At 42.0% G+C, this 16,246-nt stretch overlaps 1 long non-coding RNA gene across 1 annotated transcript; it reads right to left on the bottom strand.

The window, feature by feature from the left end:
- Positions 1 to 215: 215 nt before the first annotated feature.
- Positions 216 to 6,922, bottom strand: LOC147604597 (uncharacterized). The gene is made up of 3 exons (XR_015265334.1): positions 6,868 to 6,922; positions 5,570 to 5,621; positions 216 to 289 (listed from the first exon to the last, which is right to left on the bottom strand). It is a non-coding gene; the product is annotated as an uncharacterized LOC147604597 (long non-coding RNA).
- Between the last annotated feature and the right edge of the window lie 9,324 nt (positions 6,923 to 16,246).

Genomic DNA, 16,246 nt, shown 5'->3' with positions numbered 1-16,246 from the left:
GGCTGCGAGCTACATCACTCCCATATATACAATATCCATGAAGGAGCTACATCACTCCCATATATACAATAGCCATGAGGGAGCTACATCACTCCCATATATACTTCATCACTCTTATGTGTACAATAGCCATGAAGGCTTTGAAGGTCATCCATCTTCATGTTGTCTTGATCCATTCATGTAGGTTGGGTGCGAGTCTATCTTCGTGACGATGCCAAATAATATTTTTGTAGTCTCTTCTCTATATTGAAGCTCAACAATATCCAAATACAATCCTGATCCATAAACCCTGTAATATGGAAGAAGTCTCCATAACAAATGGAAAACCATAATTTATAGAAATATGAGATGTACACGAAAAGATGTACATAAAGAAATAGACATAAAGGTATCTATTATATGGTTGCTTAGGAATATAGTCCATCCACAAGGACATGCATGGCAATGTCAACTTGTGGAAGATCATCCAATCAATGGCAAATGAACTAGATTTGGTAAGAGAATCTGGTTACTTGGAGAAGTTGACTTGGAAGATTGACCTGTCACAATAAACACTAAAATAGAAAATGACACTCATTCTAGTTAGTAAGGATATCATGGAAAGCTAGAATCATATCTTTGCCATGGGAAAAATCTATGACATAAGATCAAACCTCCAATATTATGAGTCAAGATAATGAGACAACTATAACTTGGATCAAACCTCCAAGATGACATGATATCAAAGTAAACCTCATAAGATGACAGGACGAGAAATCAAACCTCTGACGTCCATAGGTAGGATGACCAGACATGATGAAAAAGCAAATCTCTGACATGAAACAATAATTAGGATGTAGACACCTCTGACAGGACGAAAGAGCAAACCTCTGACATGACGTACTTGAAAGTAAACCTCATAAGATGATAGGCCGAGAAATCAAACGTGTGACATTCACAATCAGGATAGTAAACCTCATAAGATGACGGAACGAGAAATCAAACCTTTGACATCCCCGCAGGCAGCATGTAGCCAGGATGACATGATGTGAACATAAACCTCATAAGCTGATAGGATGAGAAATCAAACCTCTGATGGGAAGAGAAATCAAACCTCTGACATGTAGTCAGGATGACATGACGTGAACATAAACCTCATAAGCTGACGGGATGAGAAATTAAACCTCTCGGGAAATATGCTCGACGAAATTTCTTGTTAGTTGCCATAGATTGAATTCCAAGACTTGACCACCATTATAGCCATTTAGACCTGCATGGTTGCATTGTCGACCACAAAAGACATTGATAGACTTAAATAAACCTAGTCAATTTGATGAGCCAAAGCCAAGGCACTGCATCCACCAATGACCATGGCGTCATGGATACAATCCATGGAAACGTAGTCAATTATCATTCACGAAACATGTAACCATCATCACGGAACAACACCATGGCATCATGGATAAAATCCATGGAAACACAATCAACCAATATAGAGTAGCCAAGTGAACCAACATCAACGAGACATGTAGCTTGGAATGACCAACATCAACGAAACATGTAGCTTGGAATGACCAACATCAACAAAACATATAGCTTGGAATGACCAACATCAACGAAACATATAACCATCATCATGGAACAACACCATGGCATCATGGATACAATCCATGGAAACGTAGTCAACCATCATTTGGAACAACACCATGGCATCATGGATACAATCCATGGAAACATAGTCAACCATCATCGACGAAACATGTAACCATCATCACGGAACAACACCATGGTATCATGGATACAATCCATGGAAACGTAGTCAACCATCATCTACGAAACATGTAACCATCATTATGGAACAACACCATGGCATCATGGATACAATCCATGGAAACATATTCATCCATCATTGATGAAACATGTAACCATCATCATGGAACAACACCATGGCATCATGGATTGTAGTGAGTGAATTACATCAATGCAATGAACACATACAATTATCGATAAAATGTGTAACCATCACCACCAGGGCATCATACCAAGGCACCAAAATTACAAACTCACCAAACCTGTCAGAATCACCAAGGCTTGCATGCTTAAAATAATAATTGTCAAGTCCATGAGACTGGTTGTAATGTAACAAGCAAAGGTAGAACACATGGCACCTTTAACTATTTCTTGCAAAGGCTCCCGAGAAATAGTTGCATGCTTACAAAGCCTCTCGAGTAGTAACAGCATGCTAAGCATCAATAAAGTCCTCTTTACGCACAAGACAAACTTCCTCGAAGCCATAGAAAGAACAAATACACAACTTCCTTGTGAGAACAATCAAATGAGAGATCAACGTCACCGCCGAGATAAAAGGATAATGAGATCATCACCGAGATGACCATGAGCAAGTAACAGTAACGATTCTGAAGTCATGAGATAAAACAATCAGATCATCACCGAGATGATCATGAGCAAGTCACTGTAACGATTTTGAAGTCATGATATAAAACAATCAGATCATCACCGAGATGACCACGAGCAAGTAACTATAACGATTCTGAAGTCATGAGTTAAAACGATCAGATCATCACCAAGATGACCATGAGCAAGTAACTGTAACGATTCTGAAGTCATGAGATAAAAGGGTCTTCATTGAATTTACCACAAGCATTTCATGGGCACAAATTAGAACCAGCCTATTTCAAACAAACTAATGCACACCTTTGGTTTGGTATGCGAGATTTTTGCTCACACGCACAGGGCTACGAATTGATATTGAGAGAAGGAGTAACCATTCAAAAAGTAAGATCCAACATCAGATATGTAAGAAATATCAAGCAGACATACACCAAAAGGATAGCAAGCCAAAACCATGACATCATGGATAAAGTCCATGGAAACGTCATCAACAAATATAAAGAAATCATCATTTTTTTTTTCGGAAAAAAGATCCTTCTATTAGTTAATGAGAAAACGCCATAAGGCTACAAAGCTCACCTCGCAAGGAGGGATAAAAACACAGTGAACTCCTGAGCTCCATGCCCATGGCTGGCCGCTCTCTGGGGGGGGCTACCTAGTAGTACATGTGGGAGGTGAGAAAAGCCAAACTGGAGGCCTGTAGTGCCAAGTGACATCCTCGCCCCTCGCGGTGAGGAAAGGGCCAGGCTGCCAAGTGCGGAGGAAAGCCTTGTGGCGCCCTCTCATGTGATCCGAGTCGCCCTGGAGTTTCCCCCACCAGTGGCCTCTCAAGGTGTGAATGATGTCCACCCAGAGGGCCTGTATGACCTCCGCCGGTGGAGTCGCCTGGCGGTCAATGGCCTCCCTGCATAGGGCTCTCCAAATGTGCCAAGCCGTCATGCTGCTGATCAACTCCCATCTGTGCCCGACCCCCTCCTGAGGGGCTGCCGAAGAGAAGTCTGGCATCGGAACCACCGCCATCACCCTGTCAGAGACCTGGATGGTCGCACTGCCAGGGACGTCCTCATATCCAAGGGCCGGGCCGCTGTCCGTGGCCCAAGCCACCGCACCCCACGTCACCAGCATCTCACCTGCTGGTGAGCCTGCAAAAACCATCCTGAGAGCGCGCTGCCAGACCTGCTGTGCCTGTGGGCAATCCCATAAGCAGTGCCGCTGCGACTCCTGTGCATGGCTGCACCGAGGGCAGGACGCTGGGTGACTGCCGAAAGCTAGCCAAGCCCCCACAGCCAGTCCTCTATGCGCTATGAGCCAGAGAAACAGCGTCACCTTCCGGGGCCGGAAGCTGGCCCAAAGGTGCTGCCAGAAGTCCCTAAGAAAGGCAGGGGAGAGCCCCTGTCGCCGCCAATGCTCGGCCGCCGCCGGGGTGCTCGCTATCCTGTGTCTCTGAATCCGCCGCCCCAGCCTCGCTGTGTACTGAAAAAAGGGGATGCCTGGGCTGGTAGGGGCCAAGTAGGGATCTCGCCAAAACCACTCACCTGGATCCCACTGAAGGCGAATAAGAGGCCTGCTGTCCCAAGCCCTTAATCTCCAAGAACAGTCCTCCCCTATCGAGGCCGGTGAGGGGTCTACATGCCACTGTCTCTGATGAAAGCCGACCACCCGCACCCTCTTAAGAATACATCCCTGGAGCCCATCCAAATCTAGTCGTGTCCTCTGAAGCTGGCCACCCTCTCCCACCTCGAAAGTGAGTGGGGCGACTCTCTCCGCTGTGCCGCAGACCGCTAGAAGGATCTCATGCCGAGTAAAGACACCCATCCACTGTGGAGGTGGAGGGTCCTGTACTGGGGTCCGCCACTCCCGGGGGATGGCCGCCTGAATGTCCTATCTCATCAACTCTCTGCCCCTCATCATCCCACTGAGTCTCCTCTCCTGAGCCTCTAGAGGTAGCTGCTGAAAACCTATCCAGTCATCTAGGGACTGGGCTGGGCCAGAGCTCAGCGGGCCCCACGACACGTGAGACCGCGCTCCAACCATATGGCCATTGGGGAGACGAATCAAGGGGTTCCAGATCAAAGGCTACCTCAAGCGCTCCTCATCGGTGCCCGGGGGAGTCTGGAAGAGTGACGGCCTCAGATGCGACCAGGCCCTCAGAAGGCTAGCTGCAAAACGCTCCTCGAAGCCAAGGCCCACTCCTCTGGATCGCTGCTCTGTAAAGATCCACCTGATGCTGGGGGTCCAGGGGCCGCTAAGAGAAGGGGTGCGGCTGAGCATCCTGGAAACAAGAAACTCCTTCCACGGCTCAGCGCCTGGCAGGAGGCCACGAACTACCAACTTGCCAAGCAATGCTCGGCTTTGGCAAATAGGATCAACAATGCCCAGGCCGCCTCTCTCCCTCGGCTGAGTGATAACCGTCCATGCCACCTTGGCCCTGGCGGGCCGCCCGTCGCCACCGGACCAAAGAAAGTTCCTGATGAGCCTCTGCACCTGGCCAATGCACGCCCGAGAGAAGGCCCAGCAAGAAGTGATGTACCACATAGTAGCAAGCAGAACCTGGTTGGCCACAACTACTCGGCCAGCCAGAAATAAACGAGCGGTACTCCAATACAGAAGCTTCTTCCGAATGCTCAGAAGAAGGGGGACTATCTGCTGCTCCAGAGATATGTCAATGCCCACATAGCATCCCAAGTAACGCACTGTAGTGCCGGGGGGCAGCCACTGAAAACCGTCAAAACTGGCCTCCAAGTCGGGGGGGGCATAGAGCTGACCCACAACCCACACGACTTGTGCCAGTTGATCAAAGCGCCCGAAGCTCTGCAAAACCTGTCCATGGCTAAGGCGAAGCGGCGGAGGTTCTCCTCACCTCCCTGAAGATAGACAGCAGTGTCATCCGCAAACTCCGAGTCTAGGAGCTCCTCCGAGGTGCGGATGGGAAGCTGGAGGCCCCGCAAACCTGTATCCTGTGCTGTCAAAAAAGTGCTCATGGCCTCCGCCACAAAAAGAAAAAGAAAGGGCGCCAAGGGGCACCCCTGCCGCACCGAGCGCGAGAGCTGGAACCTCTCTATAAAGAAATCATCATAATGAGCATCACAAAATAAAACCATGGCAGGATGAACAAAATCCATATACATAACATCAGTCGATCGAAAAGAAAGGCATAATTACCATCATGTGATAATACCTTGGATTGTCAATAAATACATTATGAACGTCCAAGCTTAATCATGTGATTCCTGTAGCTAGCACTAAAACAAGATCACAACATATTAGCTCATGAAGCAATCAAAAAGATCAAGATTATTGTAGAAGTACATCATGGTAGCATAAGAGTTATACCAGACCATGGCATAAGTCATGATTGATCAATGTGAGTTGCATAAGGTACGAAAGATCTTCTTCTACTTACACCATGAAAGTAAGAATCAAATATGTTGATTATCATGGACAAACAACTCTAAGGAATATGCATCTCATCAATATCAAATACCATCATGATGATGGCTGATGCGACAGATCTTTTAACGCTAAATATGAATTTTCTCTTAGTTTTAATAAAATTGCCATGAGCCGTCGTAGGAAGTAAACCATTGTAGAAGCCATCGTATCAACCTATAAACTATCTTCAAAGTTGAAATGTTTCAAGGGAATTCACCTACAACTTCTTGAGGGGGTCTTGCAACCATAGCCCCTCGTGTGGCCTGTGGGTCTCGCTTTCATAGTGCTCCACGAATCCGTTTTGATATGTTGCTATGGTGGACATAATATATAAAAATATCATATCAGCAAGGCTCCGATAATTAGCAGTAGTAGCAGAGAGATGTTGGATATCTGGACGGATATCTGGACAGTGGAACAACAGAACTAAAGAATTGGATTTGAAGCAAGGGCAACAAGAGGAGCTTATTAGAGAGCTAACAGGGTGCAGATATGGTACATGAAGAGGGCGAGCCTAGGAGCACAATCTCGAGCAACAGGGCACACACCTACTAGGTGGTAAAAACTTTACTTTTGTCCAAAACATACAGCCCCTAATAAAATTCAGTGAGTACGCATAATCTTCCACCAGAGACTAGACCGTCTCCTTCGTCACACACAACACCTCATTGGCCCCTTCAACTGGCGCCCCTTTCGGTATGTCTTTCTCTTTATTGCATGCACTTACGGTACATGCTTCTGGCGCTAATCATATTGTGGGAAGTTCGCAAAGGGGAGCGATCCAGAGCTGTCCAGAGCTGCCAAAAAGCATGATGAAAGCAAAGAATTTGACCCCAAAAAAAAAACAATCATGGATGTTCAATAAAGCACAATTCGATCCAGGCACCCTAAATTCTCTCGCATACCGTAGAAACGATCAAAGAAACACACACAAGATAAAGAAAAGAGAGAAAGTAGTTTCAGGAGGGAGGCATACGAGGGCAGCTCGCTTTCATCTTCATGTTAAGGAAGGAGTAAGAGAAACATCCTTCAGAGAGCATATACCTGGGAAGCTCGCTTTCATCTTCATGTTAAGGAAGGAGTAAGAGACACATCCTTTAGAGAGCATCAATTTTTCCCTCTATTAACACTGCCGCTTATATTCAGCTAAGTATAGTCTCTTTCCGTCTTGGGATCGATACCCAAACACCTGGTTCTATGCCTTGATACATTGTCCTCAATAATTGAAGGAAGCAAAGCTTTCCATAGAGAGAAGAGGGAAGCAACGATTGATGCATAGCTCGCTCTGATACCATGTTGAACCAACGTGAGAGAGAGAGAGAGAGACACGTTATATGCATCCCCAAAGGTGTGTGGAATCCACACAATAGATGAGTATATATAGAGGAGATCCTAGGGCTATATATATAGAGACATTCTATATATAGCCAACATTGTTGAACCAACGTGAGAGAGAGAGAGAGACACGTTATATGCATCCCCAAAGGTGTGTGGAATACACACAATAGATGAGTATATATAGAGGAGATCCTAGGGCTATATATATAGAGACATTCTATATATAGCCAACACCTACACTGTAGTGGATGTGGCCAGAGTGTTCCTCAAGGAAATCTTCAGATTGCATGGCCTACCCAGGAGAATAGTAAGTGATCGAGATCCAAATTCACGTCAAGATTTTGGACTGCATTCTTCGAAGCAGTAGGAACTTTCTTGGATCTCAGCTTAGCTTACCACCCCGAGACCGATGGTCAAACAGAAAGGGTGAACCAAGTAATCGAAGATATACTTCGGTCATGCTGTGGACAGGGAACCCACAAAGAAGTGGCTAAGCTATCTGCACCTACTCAAATTCGCCTGCAATGCTTCCTGTCACCGAAGTATCGGGATGAGCCCTTTCAAAGCTCTGTATGGACAAGACTGCCTAACACCATTAACTTGTTTCGACCCATTGATTAGGGTCGAGATGTCCAGACGAATGCTTGGCGATATGGAGCAGCAGATGCAGTCAATCCGCAAGGATATAAAAGCTGCCCAGGATAGACAGAAGCAGTATGCAAGTAAGAAGAGGTCAGACAGAAAATTCAAAGAAGCAGATATGGTCTTCATTCGAGTACGCCCCAAAAGAAGTTCTCTATCTCTTGGGAAGTATAAGAAGTTATCCCCCAGATATTGTGGGCCATATCTCATTACAAAGAAAGTAGGTGACTTAGCCTATAAACTTCTTCTGCCTCCTCATCTCAAATTACATAATGTATTTCATGTCAGCCTACTTAAGAAGTATGTACTGAGCCGGAATCATGTGCTTAATGAGGATGAACTCTTAACTTCTTCAACCCAAGGATAGATGGAACTCCAATCTGAAGAAATCCTTGATGTTCGAGAGAAGGTTCTCACACGAACACAATTCTGAGAGAATTATTAGTCAAATGGAAGTTCTATCCTTTTGAAGACGCCACCTAGGAAAAAGAAGCCGAACTGATGTGGGATTACTCTCAATTTTTTGCGAGATGAGGATATCTCACATTTTTCAAGTGGGAGAGGATGTAAGATTCCTCCCTAGCCCCTCAAGATGTCCAGTTTCTTCCCCTGTGAATCAATCCCCTTTTCAGAATAATAAAAGATCTTGTTTCTACCTGTTAGGACCTAGAGAGAGAAAATATTCTAGAGAGAGATAATTCAGTTTTTAGATATCTTTGGATGGAAAAATATCCCTTCTTATTAAAATAAATTCCCCCAAAATAGAATTTTAAAAAGAAAATCCTCAGGTGCATTAGAAATAAATTAAAATGTGCACAAAAGACTTTAGCCTAAGGGTCCAGATTTTCTGAAAATTTTGGATTAAGGTTCTTATGGACCAATAAGATTAATCCAAATGTAGGGAGGAGATAAATTAAAGAATAAAAGAAAAACCCCCCAAAAATGAGTAAATGCTCACATAAGATGAAGAGTGGACTAAGGACCAAAGAAAAGAGTTAAAAAACTTAATTTTGCACCTCAAAGTGGGATCTCCCCTCATGAAGTAGGTGCCTTTTTTCTCATCATTACCCCGATTTTTTATCAATAAAATGAGATATTTCATCTCTCCTCTCTCCTATTTCAAAACTAGATCCAAAAAGTAAACTGAACTAACCCAAAAATGATCAAAAGTTGACCAAACTGATCTGGAAAATTCTAGAATCTGTTTTCTTGGTTAGAGGCTCACTTTCTCCTATAAATAGAAGCCTCCCAATTTGTAAAGCTTAATGGTATTTATGCACTATTACTCTACTCCTGTCCTGAGCCATCTACATTGAATTTCTTAATAATTCAATTGTTTTTGGCCTAATCCTCTCCAAAGTGAATTGGTGGCCACTCTTGCTTCAAAAACAAGAGTAGAACCCTCAATCCCTCAAGCCAAAGGAGAGCTTACAAGCTTCATGTAAGCTAATTTTCTTGCTTATTTATGAATTTTAACTCTATGGTTTTCTTGATTTTTATGTTTTACAGTTGATTATTTTTTTAATTATAAAAGTGTTATTCTTATTAAAATTGATTTTTTGATACATAGAGGATTTTTTTATTATAAAAGTGTTATTCTTATAAAAATTTATTTTTATGCATAAATAGATGCATAAAGAAATTCTTTTTATTTTAAAAGTGTTATTCCTATTAAATTTGATTTTATGCATAAAAGGATTTTTTTATTAAAGTGTTATTCCCATTGAAGTTGATTTTTATGCATAAATAGATGCATAAAGAATTTTTATATCAAAATTAGAATTCTCTTAAATTCTATGTTTAAATCTATGAGTATTTGATAAATGAACAATTAAATACTCTAAGAGAGAAATTTCTAACGTTTATATTCGCACAGATTGTAAAAAGAAAATTCAAGAAATCTATCGAGATTGAAATATTCAGATAAATGATTATTTTATTCCTCATTGAAATTTGTAACTAATTTAGAAATCAGTTAAGTGAATATTCAAAGTAAGAAATTCAGTAAAATAGTTAACTAAATTATCAAACCTTTTCGGGAAAGATAGTTCAAGAAAAATCTTATCAGACTCGAACCTTGAATCAGACTATGACTAAGACCAAACTCTTTCGTCAGTTTTGACGAGGAAAGAAGGTGTGACCAGTTTAGAAAAATACACTCAAAACTCCCCCAAATCTGAGACTAAGTTTGAGACCCTTTGAATTTATTTGTGGATCAAGGTTACAGAATTTGAGGAATCCTGGTATGAAATTCAAAATTTCGATCAAGAAATTTTGGGGATACTGATCCAAGAAATACTCCTTGTATTCAAAAGAAAATCAAACTGAAAACTTGCATAGAAACCCTGTTTTCTTAAAGGACTGTCTTACGCCAGAATGCTGGAGGGAGCATTTGGTATATGTTTTTCTAAGGGAAGTTCGGTTGCAATAGTTGGTGGGGAGTGTTCAAAGGACGGCTCACGTGTGGCTCGGTATGGTTGAAAAATGGTGTGCTTTCGGTCCGATGGGCGAGGGCCGATGAAGCAGTCCCTGAGTGAAGTGCCAGGACACCTAAGGAGGATCCTGGAGGGTTTTGACTAGGCGATGCACGGGCTCGCAGTGCCTAGGACACCCATGTGTATGTCGTGGTAGATGTGTATGATGGACGAAATGATTATTGTAATCTATTACTAGATCTCGTTGACCAACTGGTCGCAACGGAGAGTCCAGAATAATACTATTTTTTGAGAAACAAGAGACTAGATGGAAATTTTGAGTTATGATATATGTAACAAGCAATAATTGTTTGTCAATGGATTATTTTATATGTTAAAGTTTTAAAGAGGAGTGTGTACGTATCTATATTCGAAAGAAAAAGTTAAGAAAGGCATTCAATTATGGGTGGGTGAGTATTTATCTTGTTCTACCAATTCCAGTGGTTGGGTGTGGTGGCTAACCCATGGGCCGGATGGGGTTAGGCTGGAATCAGTGGAGTTTTAATAATAATTAAATTAAAATAATAGAAATACGTTTAGAATTCGAGTAGTTAAATAAAAACCTGAAGAATTTCTCAAATAGTAGATCAACGGCTGTGCCTGATTTTGGTTAAGAAAAAAGCGTTGATTTTCTCAAAGGATTAGATCAAGGTTCCTGATTTGGATTAGGAAAAAGCGTTGATTTCTTCAAATTAAGTCAGTGATCGTTTTCCTTCTATCTTGTTTAATCAAGTGAAGGATAGTTTAGTCTCTTGACCCCGTTAGAAAATTCGTTTAAAAAAAATCAAAAAGATGGAATCGTCCCGATTTTTCGAGCAAGGGAAATTTTCTTGGTTTCGGTTTTGGAATGACCACGAGTTTAGTCTCGTGTCCGGACATTCGAACGGCGAGGCCCCGAGTGGGAAACCCTGCCCCGCGCAAGAGGAAGATACTTTTGCTACTAGTAGCAACCGGGAATCTGGTGCGCGGAGGGGGCAGAGGGGTCTCACATCCACCAGTGCCTTCTCCAACTCTGCAAGAATGTGTTGTACTAGAAGTATAGAAGGAGGCCACTCTCCCTATCATGCCCATATAGGAGTCTGGAGAGTTGAGCACCACACAAAACCAAAAGGAAATCTTGCCTCTGTTGCAACTCTGTTGCAACAAGCTCCTATTGTACCTCCTTGGGATCTACAAATATGTTTGAGTTAGAAGATCTAATTTCTTGAGTATAAACCAGAACCTCCGTTGAACCATCTTCATCGAAAAAGCATACACAAGAAAGTATTCAAGTAAGTTACAGAGAGGAGGGGATACGAGAGAAAATTGGCATGTGCGGGAGGAAGAACAAAAATAAGAAGAGACCTTTAAGCTGCTTCTCCTTCAACTACTACAAGAGATGGGCACCACAACTAGGCATGTGGTAGTCCATGAGTTAGAAAAAGATCTTCTAACAAGGTGGATGAATACCTAAAGCAAGGCAAGAGGGAGGATTATGAAATGGAAGCTTATGTTTTAGACCTTAGCATCCTCCCAACTCAAATGAAGGAGTGCAAATAGCTACAGACCAATGACACCCTCACAACACAAGTCCATGCGCTACTTGAGTAGCTCGAGTCCCAAAAGAGGCAAGAGGTTTTCAATGAAAGATCATGGAATACATAGCTACAACTTTAGATCCAAGTGGAAAGCATTACATAACATGACAAGATAGAGGTTGCTGAGCTATAGGGCAAGGGTACACAAAGCACTCAAATGCTTTTACAGGTGCAGATTGCCAATGAGGAGGATAGTGGCAATTGTAAGAATATGGGACAACATAAAAAGATAGTTGTAGGAAAGGGTACACACTCAAATGCTTACAGGTGCAGTTTGCTAATGAGGGAGATAGTGGTGGCAATTGTAAGAATATGGGACAACAGAAAAAGATACAAGAGAAAGTAAGGCTAGACACAATGCAATAGAGAGAATGGACATAATTTTAAAATTTTGATTATACCAAAAAAGAGATAGGTACAATATGATGGTGCTGCCCAGCCATGTGCTCTATTGTAGAGCCTAGATGGAGATCTAGATAGACTATAGATGGAGGATGTATTGAGAGTATAGGGAATATATGCTCACAACCATTGGATGCCTTAGCTTGTGCCAACTATGTCCATTTATAGTGTTGTAGATAGTCCAATGGACATGTCCAGGACATGGGCGGCTACACTATATTGACATGACTCACCGCCATTTTATTCATGATGCATCCTAATCGACCATCCCCCACTAATGAATGAAATTAGTATCCAAGGGGAAACTTCCTGCCCAAGGTAATGCTTGTACCCCTCATCATCTCCTAACCATTAACGGTCACAACCACAACCCCTTCCAACATCTAAGTTGGGTTCCCAGTAATGATATGGGCACTAATGGCTTCTCCTCATAATGGGGGCTGTACAAATGGGCACCATACTATCAATGTGAGCTACATGTTGATAGGCACACATTGAACATATACTAACAACAATTCCTTGGAAAAAATATTAGAAGACAAGGAGAAAGAATTGAGGGCTACGGAGATGGGTCTAAAAACACATTGACGGCCTTGGAAGGGAAGCTAGCACAAGCTAAAGGGATCTATGAAATTAGCTACGAGAATTATGAAGCAAACTTTTGGAAGCCCAAATGGTATCGGTGCCCAAATCTATTTGATCCATTAGAATCCTCTCTCTCTCTCTCTCTCTCGCTCTCGCTCTTGCTCTCGCTCTCGCTCTCTCTCTCCTAGTGATCTTTGGCATTTCATATCCACCCCAATGTCTTTCTATTCTTTGCACAACTAAGGGAATTACTATGGCACTAAAATGCCACCAAATTGAAGAACCACATGACATTCAAGGTACAAATGAGGAAGAACGCATCCATGCAAACGACTTCTCCCCTTCCATAAAGAATCCTCATGCAAACGACAACGAGGTTGGCCATATTTTTAACTCTCTTAAATATGAGCAAATTCTTTTTTTAGATCATAAAGTTAAGATTCCTAGAATTAGCAAGATAATGCTCTTATTGGTTAAACCTATAAGGATTACGACTAGCATTGTAGAAGTATCACACCTCTCTTTTAAGCTTAGCCAAAAAGATTAAGGCTCCAATATGGAGAATTTGCACTTTTATCTCCCTATAGGCCCTTAATTAAGGCTAGTAAGTGAAATTGTGAGTGAGTAATCTTACTCCAAAATACTTTATGGTTTTGTTTTTCAGCGGGGGCAGAGGTGGTATCTTGGGAGTCAGTCGAGGGTAATCCCCTCCTATGCCACTCGGAATTGTTTTCACCCCGTAAGGGTGGACATGTGATTATGGATGTTGCCTATTTCTGCGGGCCCAAGCTAGTTGATTGCAATTCATCATGCTCTCTATTTTGCTGATCATCTCACGGAACCCCAGTACTACAGGGTAACATTGCATAGATTAAGCTAGAAGTCTAGAAACCTTCTTGGTCTAGGAGTCTAGAAACCTTCTTCTCACTTTGGTTACGTCCAAACACGCAATCCCCACTTGCATGCAAACCGACCCAAAGACAAGACATTGGTTGCTTTGACCCAGAGTAAGAAAGACATCACAGTGGTCTCAACTCAGAATTTGTTACATAGGAAAGAGAGTGTGACGTAAGGTAGAGATTGTTTGATGGGAGAAAGACAACACACTCGTCTAGCAGAGTGGTTTGAATTAGACAGAAGGAGAACATACATTGTGGGAGAACTCCATCTGAGGGAGAAGACGTGGGTGAGATAAGAATGAAATGTGGAAACAACGATTTTTACGTGGAGTGAGAAGAAAGGTGCCAAATAGTGCACTTTAAAAAGATAATTTGAAATGGAAAAATACAACTAGAAATGAGCTGAGTGCACCCTTTAACTAGCATGTCCATGGACATGCTTTTTTGTCATCTTGAACATGCTTTCACCCTTTGGGAGAATTTGGAATAAAGAGTTTCTACATGTGACCTTGACAAAGACATGTGAGTTCTCCAAGTGCAGCGTGTGTAGTTCACTCAAGGCTAGAATGGGAACCAAGCCAAGTCTACAAGAAAGAGCAAGGATCAGGGAGAAAAGGAACATTCACATGAATCAACAACAAAGTTGGCAGAAGCTTGTACTATGGATGGCATACATTTTCAAAAACACAACCAAACAAATATTTTTGCATCATCCATGACAAGATGGATGAAAAGAAGACATCTATTCCTAGACTACATATGGTACCAAAGGATAAAGAATCGTCGTGGAAACTACAAGTGGCATTGATTGGTATGATCACCCATGGGCATGGGGGGGTCATTATGGGTGGTGGTCTATCCCCAATCTCACAGTTGGCTCCATTGCGTTTTGTTTACATAACTTAGAGAGGATGGATAAGCACCCTCTTGGTGATCTAGCAACAAATGGGCTTTTGAGAAGTAATGTTTCACTTCTTGGTGCTTTGAACTCAAGGGAAGCTTTAGACTACCACAATATTAGCGATGGTAAATTGCCTATTATAAATAGGTGTTAAGTGATAATGCGCATACCACTTCCACAACTAGGTATGCCACACCATATTTTGAAGTAGCTCATGCAAGTTGTTCTACTTCCACTGCAAGGCCCATAGTATCAAGAGCACCTACCACACCAATGCCTATTCAAGCGAACAAACCATCTGCAAATGAGGGTGCTAGTGGGGCTTCCTCAATGTGTACATTTCCAAGGAACTTGCTCCTATAGCTAAATAATTATGACGGGTGAAAACTCTCTCTCTCTCACACACACACACACACACACACACACACACACCCACACACACACATTTAAATATATTTATACACACATATATATAATTTTAATGGTGGAGATGTGTGGTGAGGTGTGCTCACTCTCAAACAAATTCATCTTACATTTAATCTCTCTCTCTCTCTCTCTCTCTCTCTCTATATGTGTTAACAAATGTCACCCTAACAGAATTTGCTACAAACACAAATTGTATGTTTTGATTTCACTTGAATGTAACATGTGGGATTGTTACTTTACATTCAATGGCATCTTTTATAGAGGTCCTCTTTACATCCCATCCATTCCCCAAAAATTAGTTCATCTAATCATTTTCAAGGGACCTCACTTGATATGTTAACTTTGTTTTCTTGACACCCTCACATGATCCAAACATATGTGAGGGATTGTTACTTTACATTCAATGGCATCTTTTATAGAGGTCCTCTTTACATCCCATCCATCCCCAAAAATTAGTTCATCTAATCATTATCAAGGGACCTCACTTGATATGTTAACTTTGTTTTCTTGACACCCTCACATGATCCAAACATATGTGTGCAAACGTAGTAAATGGTATAAACCAACTCAAATGGACGTCCTTAGAACCTGTTGTGTTGATGGTTTGATTGTTACATGCATATTTTTTCTTATCTTATTCTTGTATGCTGCAATGATGTCTATGCAGGAACAAACCCATTCTTGGCTACACAATGGTGGTAGTGGGATAGACTCCAATCTACCAACATTATCATTTGCATTAGCCAAAACATACATGGAATTATAAAAGAAGATTCCATGTGCTACTAAATAATTGGGTGGGTTATCATATAGCAATGTGCCTATCTCTATATGGAAGGCATTACTTTTTCCATTGTTGCACTCTACATTCTATCACTCCTCCACATTCGATGGATATAAAGCTGTAAGAAAATTATAATGCTTAGCTATAGAGCACAAAATAATTAGGTATTGACATAGAAAACAAAGATGACTTATTAAATCTTACTATTTGTCTTAGATCTTGTACTTTCATCGTGGTGATGTAACATTATGTCTGTGTGCATATAAACATGCTGCGCAAGGACCTCGATTGCACCATTTGGCTATATAACTCCACAATCCTACCCTTCCAATGCATATTAGGATCACCAATATCTTTTCTTTTTACCTTGAATGCTCCTCGACGAGTGCTAGGTT

Source organism: Cibotium barometz, chromosome 61 (genome assembly GCF_041138505.1).
Source record: "Cibotium barometz isolate CiBa-2024 chromosome 61, ASM4113850v1, whole genome shotgun sequence".
Classification (NCBI taxonomy): domain Eukaryota; kingdom Viridiplantae; phylum Streptophyta; class Polypodiopsida; order Cyatheales; family Cibotiaceae; genus Cibotium; species Cibotium barometz.
Note: the sequence above shows the minus strand (reverse complement) of the source record. Positions and strands in the feature narration are given on the sequence as shown.